Source organism: Hyperolius riggenbachi, chromosome 11 (assembly GCF_040937935.1).
Source record: "Hyperolius riggenbachi isolate aHypRig1 chromosome 11, aHypRig1.pri, whole genome shotgun sequence".
Taxonomy (NCBI): Eukaryota; Metazoa; Chordata; class Amphibia; order Anura; family Hyperoliidae; genus Hyperolius; species Hyperolius riggenbachi.
In genome coordinates, this window is record NC_090656.1 from 137345447 (window position 1) to 137361504 (window position 16058).

The 16058-nt window shown below is 41.0% G+C and overlaps 1 protein-coding gene across 1 annotated transcript in view; it reads right to left on the reverse strand.

Annotated features, from left to right (window-relative positions):
- The window catches only part of CHRM1 (cholinergic receptor muscarinic 1), a 501924-nt gene extending 486159 nt beyond the window's left edge, over positions 1 to 15765 (reverse strand). The window contains exon 1 of the mRNA XM_068261097.1: positions 15601 to 15765. The gene's annotated coding sequence lies outside the window, so the exon portion shown is untranslated. The remainder of the gene's footprint in view (positions 1 to 15600) is intronic.
- Positions 15766 to 16058: the final 293 nt, after the last annotated feature.

Sequence of the window (16058 nt, forward strand, 5' to 3'; positions counted from 1 at the left end):
AATATGTACTCAAGAATGGACTTGCAGGCTTTGAGCTACACTGATCTTTTTCCTGCTGTTCGTGAACAGTGTCGGACTGGGTGGTGGAAAAACTGAGGAAATCCACCCGCTGGTCAAGCAGCAGTAACCCTGTGTTACGAATCCCAATAGAAACCTGCAGCAAGCCTTCACTGTGAGCAGCAACATCTGATTACTGCTGCTTGGCCAGCAAATTGATTTCCTCAGCTTTTCCTGCTCCCAGTCCGACTCTGTTCGTGAAGCTCTTCTTATTGCTTTAACATTACCAGTAACAACTTGCAAAGTGGAAATGTCATTTAGCACCATGAGAAGAGTGAGAACTAGGTTGAGGTCAACCATGACAGATGGCCGGGTATCTGAACTCTGTATCATGAATGATCACAGAGCTAAGATTCTGGAGCACAAAAGTGAACTAATTGAAAAAGTTATAAACCATTTCACACAGAATGAGCGACAGGTGCAACTGCTATTCAAGTAAAAGGACTACACCGGAAGCACATGAGCTGAGGATATGATAAAGAGGTCTCGCTCATAGATCCAACAGCTATCCTAACTGTCTTTACCTGCTGCTTCCACATACCAATTAGCTGTGCATAGCAACTTACTTTACATTTATTCCTTCTGACATGTGCTCTCTCTGTGTCAATCTTGCTTTGCCTATTATTCCTTGCCTATACCCCTGAGGTGCCACGGGGCGCTTACCTGTCACTGGGCTCTCCTCTTCTTTTCATCCTCTTATCTTCATTTGCTGTCCTGCATCCTGGCCTTTTCAGACTGTCCTGCTGTATCCGGGTACACAGTATGTTGTTCCTGGTCTTGTCCTGGTCGAAGTGATTTTTTACAGCCCACAGAACCTGCGGGTGTCATACCTCAAGTAGTCAAGTTACGAACGGGACGGCAGGGAAATAGGGGATGGCTTCTTTCTGGCTGCCCCCCTTTTCCCTGCCGCCTCTCTGTTAGAACAGTACTTACTGGTTTTGGCTACAGCAGGCTGGTGTAGCCTCCCAGCAGCAGGGGGGGTTCATATTACCCTATTGTTATTCCATCAGGACTTCTACAGAGTATCCCCAGCAGGCAGCAACACAGACATCGCTGTGCTGAGCAATAACACTTTTGCATTGGGTTTAAGGACTTGTCATGTTAGAGTGAGTTAGAATGGGTTAGGGGCTCTACAGGGTTGTTATGTTAATGTTTTGTTAATCTAAATATGAAAAATCCATGGTCACAATTTCAACTATTTCGTATGTGAGCACTCAAAGTGGACCTGAACTCTTGCACAGAACAGAAGAAAAGCAGAGAAATGCTCCCTGTACATATTGTACATATGGACGTACTAACGTTCATAAAAATGAACAAGTCATGGATCAGTGATAATTACAAGGCCCCTCTCACTGATTAACGATGAAGATTGGACAGACTAAATAAAAATTTTGCTGTAATGACTGGAGTGGAACCACTTTTAGGTCCCATGGCCTACGACAACTCCTACTGCTCCCCAAAAAAATTGTGATGACTGCTGTGAAACCACCTCTAGGTCCCATTCCCTACGACAACTCCTACTGCTCCCCAAAAAAATTGTGATGACTGCTGTGAAACCACCTCTAGGTCCCATTCCCTACGACAACTCCTCCTGCTCCCCCCAAAAAATTGTGATGACTGCTGTGAAACCACCTCTAGGTCCCATTCCCTACGACAACTCCTACTGCTCCCCAAAAAAATTGTGATGACTGCTGTGAAACCACCTCTAGGTCCAATTCCCTACGACAACTCCTCCTGCTCCCCCCAAAAAATTGTGATGACTGCTGTGAAACCACCTCTAGGTCCCATTCCCTACGACAACTCCTACTGCTCCCCAAAAAAATTGTGATGACTGCTGTGAAACCACCTCTAGGTCCCATTCCCTACGACAACTCCTACTGCTCCCCAAAAAAATTGTGATGACTGCTGTGAAACCACCTCTAGGTCCCATTCCCTACGACAACTCCTCCTGCTCCCCCCAAAAAATTGTGATGACTGCTGTGAAACCACCTCTAGGTCCCATTTCCTACAACAACTCCTACTGCTCCCCCCCAAAAAATTAAAATGACTGCTGTAAAACCACCTCTAGGTCCCATGGCCTACCACAACTCCTCCTGCTCCCAAAAAAAAATTGTAATCAGGATTGTGATTCAGCCACCACTAAAGCCAAAGTTATCAGCAGGACTGCCAGGGAACTGGTATTTGTTTAAAAGGAAACATCCAGATGGAGATGGTTCCGCCGGAATGCGGAATTCCGTGGAACACCACGGGGATCCGCCGGAATGTAGCGGTTACGGAATTTCGTTACCGCAGAGTCCGGAATTTCCGCGATATCGGAAATCGCCTGTTTCGATCATCCCTACTGTTGAGTAGCTGTTAAATAGAAATCAAAACTAGTCCTTGGTAAAAGTACTTGTAGAGGGTACAGGCAGCAACAAAGAACATCTATCAGGCCCTAGGCAATCTAATTGTGGGTACATCTTAGAGTGATGTGCAGGCACTCTGCAGGAGAATGAGAGGATTTTCCCTCTATTTCACATTCTTCATGCACAATCTGAACCAGGTTTACGGGTTATAGACAATACCTCTGCGATCAGTGTGCACAACATTCTCAGTGGATTAACAACAGTTCTGCCAGGAGGGCATATGTAGAGTATAAAGTGTAGAGAAACCGAGAGCCCAATATAGTGTAGTATGTTAAGCATAAATGAAGTAAAGGTTATCGTGAGAAAATTATACTCACAAACGTGGGTTACCACAAAGGCAAGCACTGTATAGGCAGGCAAGTGAGGAGATTAGACCTGTCCTCACTCAGGGATAAGAAGTCGCTCTCTGTAGATGCGAAAGGGGGTAGATCACCCCTCCACCAGGAGTGGACACAGTATAGCAGTAGGAGAACAGAGGCGCCAGCAGGATAAAAGCGGATAAAAACTTTAAAATTTGCTGGGAGGAAGCGGTGGACTTACCTCCATAAAGCAGACACGAAAGACTGTCTGAATAGTAGCAATCACATTTATTAACTAGTACCCCAAAACAGTGCAACGCGTTTCGCAGGCCCAGCCCGCTTCATCAGGCAATAAACATGGGGACAAGACAGAATTTCAGCAATAGCAGGTGTAGCGCCTCATGTACTATACGTCCATAAGACTTATACAGGGTGGGCCATTTATATGGATACACCTTAATAAAATGGAAATGGTTGGTGATATTAACTTCCTGTTTGTGGCACATTAGTATATGTGAGGGGGGGGGGGGACTTTTCAACATGGGTGGTGACCGTGGCGGCCATTTTGAAGTCGGCCATTTTGAATCCAACGTTTGTTTTTTCAATAGGAAGAGGTTCATGTGACACATCAAACTTATTGGGAATTTCACAAGAAAAACAATGGTGTGCTTGATTTTAATGTAACTTTATTCTTTCATGAGTTATTTACAAGTTTCTGACCACTAATAAAATGTGTTCAATGTGCTGTCCATTGTGTTGGATTGTCAATGCAATCCTTCTCCCACTCTTCACACACTGATAGCAACACAGCAAGAGAAATGCTAGCACAGGCTTCCAGTATCCGTAGTTATTTTTCCATCCTTTAAAAACCAGGGACGGAGAAACACGTACTTTCCGCGTTCCCGACGCTGCCCGCGCTCCCGCTCGTAAACACGCCGCCCGCCGCTAGTAAACACGCCGCCGCCCGCTCGCCCAGAGATCAATGAACGGGAAAATCCATTCCCGTTCGTTGATCTAAGCCCCGCAATGAACAGCTGCTCTCCTATGGGCAGCGCGATCATTGTGAGAAAAAACTCACGTGTCCAGCCTCCTTATTCTTCCTCCAAGCTTCCGGAAGGAAGCTTGGAGGTCGCATTAAAACAAAAAGTTACTGTGGCCATCTTGTGGCCAAATAGTAAACTACACCCTACACATTTTTCACATACAAATAAATGACTTTTACACATAAAATTAACTCATTACCTCCCACACTCCCCATTTTTTTTTTTTTGTAATTAAAAAAAAAATTAAAAAATTTACAATTAAAAAAAATACATAAATAGTTACCATAGGGACTGAACTTTTTAAATATTTATGTCAAGAGGGTATAACACTGTTACTTTATAAACTATGGGCTTGTAATTAGGGATGGACGCAAAACTGAAAAAAATGCACCTTTATTTCCAAATAAAATATTGGCGCCAAACATTGTGATAGGGACATAATTTAAATGGTTTTATAACCGGGACAAAAGGGCAAATACGTTTCATGGGTTTTAATTACAGTAGCATGCATTATTTAAAAACTATAATGGCCGAAAACTGAAAAATAATTATTTTTTTCCCCACATTTTTCCTATTTTCCCATTAAAACACATTTAGAAAAAAATTATTCTTGGCATAATGTCCCACCTAAAGAAAGCCTAATTGGTGGCGAAAAAAAACAAGATATAGTTCATTTCATTGCGATAAGTAATAATAAAGTTATAAACGAATGAATGGAAGGAGCGCTGAAAGGTGAAAATTGCTCTGGTGCTCAGGGGGTAAAACCCCTCAGTGGTGAAGTGGTTAATCAGAAATTCGAGTAGCTACCTACTTGTGAGCCCATCTCTGGATTGGATGAAAAAGATTGAATCATTAGTGGCCACCTTAACAAACAATCTCCCAGAATGGAACCTGTTTGTAAGTAGGGGACCAACTGTACTACACATCATTCATTAATTCAAACAAAAACCTACTACTGAAATATCATAACAGAGGGACATGGAGAAATAATACACTGACAAAATCACAGCCCTAGCTCCAGAAAGAACAATACAAAAACATGTGTAGTGAAGAGCACTCTGTGCTAGCAGTACTCTGGTCCCCGGTTCGTATATGGACCAGGACACTGACCTGCATAAAGTTTGCATGTTCTTTGCATGTTTGCATGGGTTTCCACCATATATTCTGGTTTCCACCCACATCACATAAGCATACTGAAAGGTTAATTTGTCTCCACCAAACAGTGGCCTTTATGGTAGGAATTATGCTGGGAATATGCCATGAGTTTTTTTCGGCAGATAGATGGCTCGATTGATAATTTCTGACAAGTCTGATCTAATTTCGATCATTTTTCTAATCAATTTTCTCATAGAAGTGAATGTAAATCGTTTAGACAAACGATCGGAAAATTAATTGGAAAAATGATCGGAATAACGATCAGAAAGTAAATCTGCCAAAAAACTCATAGTTTATTCCCAGCATTAGATTGGAAGCTTGGACCCATTGCTGGTGAGCAAAAGTTCAAAAACGCATTAAATGTAGGATGCCACCAGCTGGTAATACAGGGAGTTGCAGGAGTCCTAACAAAGCTCCTCATGACTGTTTGCACTATGCAAAGCAATGCAGAAGATGGCAGAACTACGGCTCACGCGGAGATTGACTGATGTGTTCTTACCGGTTGCTTGAGAAGTCAAACAACCAGCGTTAAATATAACGCTAACCTCCCCCCACCAGATGACAGGCAGAGTGGGTAGCGCAAATCACTTACAAATCGTCCAGGCCCTGGTCTTCTTCACTCCTGTAGCTCTCTGAGGCTTTGCGTCATCCTCCAAGCACAGCTCTGACAACCCAGGTCACGTGACACGCCGGAGAGCTGTACGAGGACACCGCAAAGCTGCTGGGAGCTACAGGTGTGCAGAAGACTGGCGCACTACTCTGCAAATGCCTGCATTCTCCCCGCCAGGCATGCTGGTTAGTTGAGGTTAGTTGAGACTGCCAGAGTTGCAGTTAAAGGGAAACTTAAATCACCTATACAAAAAAAGTTTCACTTACTTGGGACTTCTACCAGCCCCCTGCAGCCATCCTTTGCCCACACCGGTCCTCAATGGTCCTCCTACCCCCCACCGCCAGCTAGTTTCATTTTCGCTGACTCGGAGTCAATAATAATAATCTTTTCTTGCAACTGACAGAGGATTCATGCAGCACAGCACAGACCCTAGCACACACTCACACTACACAACATGTTTTTCATCATCTACTTTAAAAATAAAACCCACACTATCAGCACAGGCAGCAGAAGTTATAACATAGTAAAAGGAAACAAATAAAAAACTGACCACTTATGCCATAAAATCCAGATTTTGTTTGGTGAGCCACGCCCCTTTTCTGAAAAACTGCCATGGCAATCAATTTGATGTCCACTTATTAATGGTGAATTCTGCTGCTGACTGTGTTAGAAATAATTATTAAAGTGAACCTCGGGACTAAAAATCGACTCAGCAGCACTGAAAAGGCTTGGTGTTTCTTTAACAGTTTCACAGCATCAGAACTTTGTTTCTCTTATACAAGCCTCATTTTTAGCTGCACAGAAGAAAACTGCCCGGGCTTTTTTCCCCTGATGCTGTGCAAAGCATGATGGGATTTCTGATTTTATTGTTCTCGTTCTGCTGTTTCGGTTCAATTTTTTTTTTTTTTACATTTTGACCTTGACATTTGAAGCCTAGTGTGTGGAGCTGGGAGGGGTGATCAGGACACAGGACAGTTGGAACTGTGTCTCCTGCTCCTTGTCACCTCCTTTCAACCAAAAAGATGGCTGCCCCCATGACAAAGATGGCAGCCCCCATGAATCACAAACATTTGCCTGTTCTTTTAAAACAGGGTGGGTAAGAGATTATATTACCTATCTATTCTAATTAACATAAGTAATGTAATTTGATGACAGTATGTTTGTTTAGGCTAAAGTTCCCCTTTAAGCACCATTTCCTTGGTTTCAGTGCTGGTAAATAACAACCGGTACAATACATGCCATACATGTACATGTAAACCAATCAATGTATATGAAACCCTCACAAACTTGTTACATAGTTATTTGGGTTGAAAAAAGACATATGTCCATCGAGTTCAACCAGAAAATGAAGTACAATACCAGCCTGCACATACTGTATCCCTTTTGATCCAGAGGAAGGCAAAAAACCCTTACAAGGCATGGTCCAATTAGCCTCAAAAGGGAAAAAATTCCTTCCCGACTCCAGATGGCAATCAGATAAAATCCCTGGATCAACAGCACTGGGCATTACCTAGTAATTATAGTCATGGATGTCTTTCAACACAAGGAAAACATCTAACCCCCTTTAAACACAGATATATAATTCGCCATAACTACTTTCTGTGGCAATGCAATCCACATTTTGATCACTCTTACTGTAAAGAATCCTTTCCTAAATAATTGGCTAAAACATTTTTCGTTCATGCGCAGATCATGTCCTCTAGTCCTTTGTGAAAGCCTAGGGACAAAAAGCTCATCCGCCAAGCTTTTATATTGCCCTCTGAAATATGTATACATGGTAATTAGATCTCCTTTAAGACTAAAAAAAACAGTTTATCTAACCTTTCTTGGTAAGACAGACCTTCCATCCCTCGTAACAATTTTTGTTGCTAGTCTCTGCACCTGCTCTAAAACTGCAATATCTTTCCTGTAATGTGGTGCCCAGAACTGAATTCCATATTCCAGATGTGGCCTTACTAGAAAGTTCGACTTGATGATTCTGCACAATCTTGTATCATCTGCAAAAATAGCAACATTGCTTTCTACTGCATCTACTAGGTCAGTAATAAATAAATTGAAGAACACTAGACCGAGTACTGACCCCTGTGGGACCCCACTGCTAACAGTCAACCCATTTTGAATAAGATAGCTTATGTCGATGGTTCCTGTGATTATAACTACCTCAGGTTCATTTAAAAGACAAAAGGAGACCAGGAGCCCAATGGTGCAGAATCGTGTAAGATTCAGGAAAGCAAATTGCCAAGGATGTATATACTCACAAAGATGGGTTGCAAATCCTTGCAAGCACCGTTAGAGCAGGCGGGAAATTAACTGTTCCCGCTCGGTTTCCCAGGTCTGTGACAGGAACTGGGTGGTCGCACTCCGGAAGTTCTTTAGGACAATTAAAAAACTATCACCTCTAAAAGAGGTATGACAAGACACTTAAAATAGGGGTGGAGGCGCCCAATGCATAAAAGATAGGCTAATAAGCTATTCATCTTATAAACAGAGAGGGAATCTTACCTATCTTGAAGAATTTGGACCAGTTTATTGAAAAAAGGTCTTTTATTCAAGCACATAAAATTGACAACGCGTCTCACGGGTACTTGCCCGCTTCCTCAGGTCAGTGAAAAAACAGGTGCCTTAACTGCTATGGCTGTGAAGCAAGCATGAGCGCCTCTCTGTCTGACAGAGAGGGGTGTGTGACACGGCCGTCCCTCTGGGAGGCTCAGGAGAAATCGGCTTTCATAGGCTGCCTGATGCCTATGACAGCCGATCGCTGTGACTGGCTGTAAAAAACCCAAACAAATAAATATAAAAGAAATAAACAAACATGAGAGCCCACCAACAGAGCTTTCTCTGTTGGGGAATCACTTGTGTGTTGAATTGTACGGCCCTGCAGTGAGCCCTTAAAGCTACAGTGACCTGAATTGTAAAAAATAGCCGGGTCACTAGGGGGTGTAAGCCTACGGTCTTCAAGTGGTTAAAATCTCCTCCAACGGTTTAACCATCTTCTCCTCCAATACAGCTGCACCTTCCCAATTTAGGTGTAGCCCATCCCTACTGTAGAACCTGTAGCCGACTGCAAAGTCTGCCCAGTTCTCGAGCAACCCAAACCCCTCCTTCCTACACCAATTTCTCAGCCACTTATTTAACTCCCTAAACAAAAAATCAGTTGGAAAAGCTATGGTACACACGATTACTGGGTTTTCACTTTTTCAATCCATCACACATTACAGAAATTCCATCATAATGATAAACTGCCCAAATAAACTGTCTACAAATCTATTCTTATATACACAGCCTAACCTCTCATTCATTCATCTGGCCTATGCTGGACATATAGTATGAAATAGATGGTAGATTAAGTAAACAATCTATATCTCTGCAATATCAACCATTTATCATCAGCATCACTAGATATTTCATTACATTTCTGCAGAAATCTGATCAAATGCTGATTGGAAAGCAGTGCCTCTGGCTGTACTGCTCAATGCACTGCAAAGTTATGCCACCATCTGTCATATGTCCCTTCTAACTGTTCTCCCATTCCCTGCTATGGCAGCTCAGTCTGCAACAGAATGGTCTCAGCCTATCAATGTTTGATTAAAAAAAATCAAATAGGAATATCTTACTTTTTAATAGATTTTTAGATCAATTCAAACGTCTAATCTTTAAAAAAAAACACAACATTGTATGACCACCAACATATTATCTATCTGATATGGATCTTTTCCTCTGCAACAGTAAAAATCCAATAAGGTTTCATAAGAAAGCTAACCAATCAGATCAGTCAGGATGACGCCAGCACAATTTTTTTGTTTGATGCAGCATAAACTATGGAGTCGTCAGTTTCACAGCACTGCCACAGTGCCTCACCTTGCTCTTCCTGTGCTTGATTTGTACATTTGACCTTTTCCAAAATGGCCAACACTGCCTCCGCATGCGACTGAGCATGCTCATGATGTTTCAACCCCTCATTGGTTAATTAAACCCCCCCCCCCCCCCCACACACACACACACACAGTATATAAAGCACCTCTGTTCACTAGGACACTCACAACTCACAGAGGCGCTGGTTTTTTTCTTGTTAATATTTTGACTTAATGTTGTGATTCAACTATTTTATTACCACCATTGTTTCTTTAAATTACACCATACTTGTTCCCTACTTCCTTCCTTTCTTTCTTTACTCCCCCGTTTGCTTTTTTTCTTCTCCCAATTTGCGTTGTAGATAAGAATTCCGCTGCACCGATCTCAGGATAAAAGTCCAATTTTTATTGAAGCAATTGTGGACATACAGCAATACAGCTCACATGTATCAGAGCAAACTTATCGCTCCTTAGTCATAGCACCAATTTGTGAATTTGTGTTATCATGCTTGCAATATTGCTAAATAAAGTAATTTTATTTTCTGACTTTAATGCCTGATTATGTATATGTGTATTTATTTTACTTATATACTGTATAATATATATATATATATATATATATATATATATATATATATATATATATATATATATATATATATATATATATATGTACCAATGCAACCTATATTTGAGCCTTCTATCTCTGGCCCACAGCTGTATGCTCCATCCCCTATTGCCTGATGAAGCAGGGCCTTAACTGCGAAATGCGTTGCTTTGACCCACTGGAGTGTATTTATAAATAAATTTGTTTGTTGATGTAATATCAAACTCTTTTTGTGTCTGCTTGGAGGAGGTAAGTCCACCACTGCTTCCCCAGTTTTTTTTTTAAGTTTTAGCTACTTTTATCCTTTTGGTGCCTCTGTTCATTTCCACATTGATTTGCATAATAATGACCTCCACCTTTCAATACTCAATTGATTTAAAAAAAAGATGACCTGAGTTTCTTAAACTGTTAAGTCGCCATTGATGGTTTTATGAAATCTAATATCTAATGTATCAAAAAAAGAACCAAAACATAATGTATGGCTGGTTTTACTCACTGACATTTAAAGCATGGTACACACCTTCAGTTTCAATTGTATCATCACTAACCAATTTTACCACCTCCACACAACCTGTTCATAGTATTCAAAATCTGTTGACTCGAATACAACATAAAGGTGGTAAAATTGGCCAATTATTGGCCAGTCAAAATTGAAGGAGTGTACCAGGCTTTAGGCCTTCTAACCTTTCCTACACACCATAAATCACCCCCCCCCCCCCACCCCAACTATCATCAATGGTAGGTGGGTGGATAGGCCCGTTGCCTATCCACCTACTGTATCTTTCTGACCCCGCTGTCTGTCTTCCCTCCCTTCTCAAGCTGCCCATGCCCAACAGGCACCAATTTGCTTGTATTAAAAAAACCACAGGGGGGAATTAGACCACACATTAGACTAAAGGTGGCCACACACCATATAATTTTTTAAATATCTGTTCAATTTGAGAATTGCAATCATTTTTTCTGACTGATTGTAACATTTCAAAAATCTGACCAATGTACCACACACCTGTGTTCAATTTTTCCCCAATTATGCTAAAAATGATTGGAAACTCTGACAAAATTGCTAGGGTGTGTATATTAATAAATTGGCAATCCAACACATAATACATTGGCAATCCAACACACACGATACAATCTTTAGAAAGATTGAAGAAAAATATCTGGCATTCTGGATCGATAAAAATCGTAGAAAACGGGAAATCCGATCAGATTTTTCAGTCTAATGAAAAAAAAGCTTTCGATCTTCGAGAGATCCGATCGTTTTTATCGAATTGCTGTAAAATCGGATCATTTTATTGTATCGTGTGTGGCCGCCTTAACGTTTCAAAAATCAGACCAATGTACACAACACGTATGTTCGATTTGTCCCCAATTATGATAAAAATGATTGGAAACTCTAACAAAATTGCTAGGGTGTGTATATTAATAAATTGGCAATCCAACACACACCATACATTCTTTAGAAAGATTGAAGAAAAATATCTGGCATTCCGGATCGATAAAAATCGAAGAAAACAGGAAAAATGATCGTATTTTTCAGTAGAATGAAAAAAAAGCTTTCAATTTTTTCGGGAGATCCGATCAGATTTATCGAATTGCTGTAAAATCGGACCATTTTATTGTATCGTGTGTGGCCACCTTAAGCTATACATAAGAATACAGTAAGCTGTTGAAGTTATTGTCCAGATCCTTCATCTGCATTTTCCCCAGCAAATGAAGGGGAGTTTCATCAGTTGTCCCAAAATTATATTCTTTATACTCGTCATAACTTCAAACTTATACACCTGCCTAAGCAGCAAAAACAGGACACTCACCTCCTCTGACTTCCACAAGTAAATGCAGAGCTAACATGGCCCCTGGTAACAGAACGTGAATCACAGTGTCTGCTTCAGGGCAGTAGAATATTCAGTTTAATCTTTAAAGAGAGGATTGACTCTGCTTCACATGAACGATGAACAGGTGGATGAAGTTCAGTGTAAAGCAAAAATGTAGCAAGCACAAACTGGGAAAAATTCTGCTGAAGCCACAGCCTGTAAATGTGCACCTGTACTGACCCCCCAGCACCTATTGTGCATCATCTTCCTGCTGCCTTCCCTGCTATTTTCATTGCTACAAACTCTGCTAGTCCTCTATTGCCCTGCTGACAATGCTTGTACACATAGCTTGATATTGTGCATGTCCTCTAGTATTCCCGTACTTACATTCCATGCCTTAATTGTGTACAGATTCTCTCCTGTTCCAGCTGTCATATTTTTTCTTTACTGAGATCGATGACAGTCTCCTACTGACACTGCGTATTGCTACTGTGGATACTAATTTTTTATGTTGAGATGCATTTTCATTGTAAAGAAGCTGATTTGATGATGGTAAGGAACTGATTGTTATGAAGTCTACACCTCTTGGGGCTCTGTAGTCCCCTCTGCTACAGGAACTTCTCTTTGTTATTTAATTCCTTTCACACTTTTCTGATGGCAATTCTGACGGCAGACTGAGCCATGAGGGGAGGGGGAATTCCCTCACAGTGCATCTGTTAACTCTGTGTATGTGAGAGAGAAAGCTCTGCCTGTGTCTCTGACTGAGCTCTCTGCAAAGAGCAGAGGAAATGTATTTTATGTGCAGCATAAACATTTGTAATTGTGTGTGTGAAACCTGACAGGCTTTTAATATAACTCTGCTTCAATAGTATACTGTTTCTAGCATGTCAGACTGCTGTGATTCATCTATGCAAATAAGACATTCCAAATGTAGCTAAAATCTACACATGAATTACAGCCTCTGATATTTAACATGAAAAGTAGGAAAATGTTTACACAGCTACTTAGACATTATTTGTACATGTTTATTTTAGAACACTTGGTTTGATAGTGTTGACAGTCTTTAACTGGCCAATTTACATGGTCTTGCAATCTACACAGCACATAGTTCATGGGCACTGAAACAAAGTCAGAGGGTAAATTAAAACAATAAAGTTAATAGTGAATACATCAATTACCATTGGGCCCCCTCTTCTCAAGTGCCCCATAGCTGCTACTATGGTTGCTATGGCTATTGCTACGCCAACTCACAAAATAACCAAAGTCTGACCTAACCCATTACAGCTGCACTGGCTTATTACTGTACTTATTACTTTACTTAGTACTGATTCTGTGTTTTGTACCAACACTGTATTCTGTATACTGATGTATATCATTGTCTGTATTATTATGTACTCCGTGTATATGTACACACATGCATATTTGGTTTAAATGAACTCATTGTTTTTTAAAAAAAATAATTACTAATTACAATCAGCTTGGTCTTTTGACCAACATCTCATGTCTATGGGTACGTTATTTTCATTTATAACGAAGAGCACACACCAGCCAACAACAGACTGAACATTAAATACCTATTTTAATTCCAAGGGTACGGTACCAATGTTTACTTCCATGTATTTTACACCACCAGTTTTAAAGGACAACTGAATTAAGAGGAATATGGAGGCTGTCATATTTATTTCCTTTTAATCAATGCAATTTGCCTGGCTGTCCTGCTGATCCACTGCCTCTAATACTTTTAGCCATAGACCATTAACAAGTCAGATGGTTAACTCTAATTTGACTGGATTTGCTGCATGCTTGTTTCAGATAGGTGATTCACACACTACTGATACATGAAAGATCATCAGGATGCCAGGCAACTGGTATTGTTTAAAAGGAAATAAATATGGCAGCCTCCATATCTCTCTCACTTCAGGTGTCCTTTAACAGATATATGGGTCCATACCTGATCCACTTATATAGTAAAGTCTTGTTTACATCTGTTTCATATGCAGAGCTGTACAAATTGTGTCATTACTACAACAAAGCTCTATATTCTCATATTTGTTATATAACACTAGTTACATTAGATTTGAGATCTTAGGAAGATCAAGATCATTCACTTTTTGGGTTAGAGATAGTCAGATAGATCAATGTATGCCATTCTGCTTTTATTCAGACATTAGTGCACATTCTTTATTCAGACATTAGTGCATATTCTTAGTAACGCCTCCTATTTATACTGTGTTCCCAAATTCCAGAATGTTAAGAATATTTGGTACTTTTCCGTTAGCCGGGCGCAACCGCTAGGTGGTGCTAATTACTATTCCCCCTCCAGGCCGCCATGGATAGTAGGGAAAGATAGCGATTGCTGAGGTGGAGTTAATTACTATTTCCCCTCCAGGCCGCCATGGATAGTAGGGAAAGATGTAACTCTGCTGCCAGCTGGAGTTACATCTTTCCCTACTATCCATGGCGGTCTGGGGGGGGGGGAATAGTAATTACCGCCACCTAGCGGTTGCACCCGGCTAACGGAAAAGTACGGAATATTTTTTTTAGCACATATAGAATGCTAGGAGTACATGAATTAACAACTAAAATATGCCCCTTGCCAAAAGAGCTTGCAGTCAACAATTCTGGTGCGCAATTTTACTTACATCTGTGGTTATTCAGCCTTCTCCTAATGGTAACTTTCAGTGAAGAATCGCTCAAGCGATCGGATAAATGTGATCTGATTGGCAGAAAATAAACCTTGTTGATGTTCCAAATCAAATGAGAACAATTCTACAGGTGATCGTTCAACGACAATTTTATTTTCATTGTGATGGAAAGGAAGTAGGGATTGGTTTATTGATGCTGAAATAATCAGTACATTTCATTTAATTTCCGGTCACATTTATCTGATTGTTCGGGGCGATTTTTCGCTGGAAATCGTACTGTTAATGGGCACCTTTAGTCTGTTTCAATAATATCTCACTAATACTCACCTTAAACCAGCTGATTTACAATGAGGCGTCTATTACTAAAATATAACTTCACACACACACACCCTTGTACGAAAATATTAGGCACTGTAATTTTACACTCCTCACATGCTACACCCCTTATTACCCTCCAGCACCCACTTGTGGTGCTGACCCACCACACCCTTCTGTGCCCTGCCTTGGGCACCCCCTGCGCTGACTTCGCTGTCTGTGCAGAGGGGATCACCTCCTAGAAGAGCGCTACTCTCCTGCACCTGTAGCTGGGGACACACACAGAGGGTTACCAGCAGCACAACACGCCTAGACACTTCTCTATAAAACCACAATAAAAGTCCTGCCTGACATGTGTTGTGCAGTTTTTTTCCCCAAGGCAACCAGATCTCCGTAATTGTTATTAGCTACATCGCAGATTGGAAAATAATATTCTTTGCCCATCGATTACAGCACATCCTCGCAAACGATCTACAGTAAATAAAGTTTTCAAAGCAAAGCATATTGAGTTGTAATTAACAAATCACACGCACCTGACACGCGATAGATCACCTCTACGTTTCATCAAGCTTTCTATATAAATATCAATCTTTTGAAAAGGTTTGAACACGCTAGTGAGTCACAGCGCACATAAGGAGCCAAGTAGCGCAAGTGCTCCTTATAAGTGTATGATGATGACTAGTAGTGTAATAATATTATCACTGACAGCAAGTGAAGAAGCCACTGCTACGTTTCACAAATACTCATTCCTCAATTCAGAAAGAAATCCAAAACAACACTAATGTTTTCACGCACTTACCTTGAGTTTCCTTCAACCAAAGTAGTTCGGAGTTAAAATCCCATAGCTGCTGATATTCCTATAGAGCCGGATGAATGTATAGGTATGCGTGCACAGGCAGCCAGTCTCTAGTAGCTGCTCCAGGATATATAGGATCGTGATGTTCTCTTGTGCTGCATGCCCTATATACACTGTCACTGAGTACGAGTTTCCAAGACTCGCTCAGTACACTAAACAAGTTCCTCCATTTGCCCCCTTGTGGATAGAAAAGAAAACTACAAACTACAGGTTCAGTCAATAGGATATGATGGAGAACATTTGGCAAACGTGTTGCTACAGCTTAGGTGATGTGTTCCTAACATTTTAGTAGCACATAAGTAGAAGTATGGGCTGGTGTATACTACTAGGGCTCTAGCAGCGATTGCTGGTGATCGGCAAAGCACTGCAACAGTGGTAGCCAAGGAGGGTGATTGCACTAG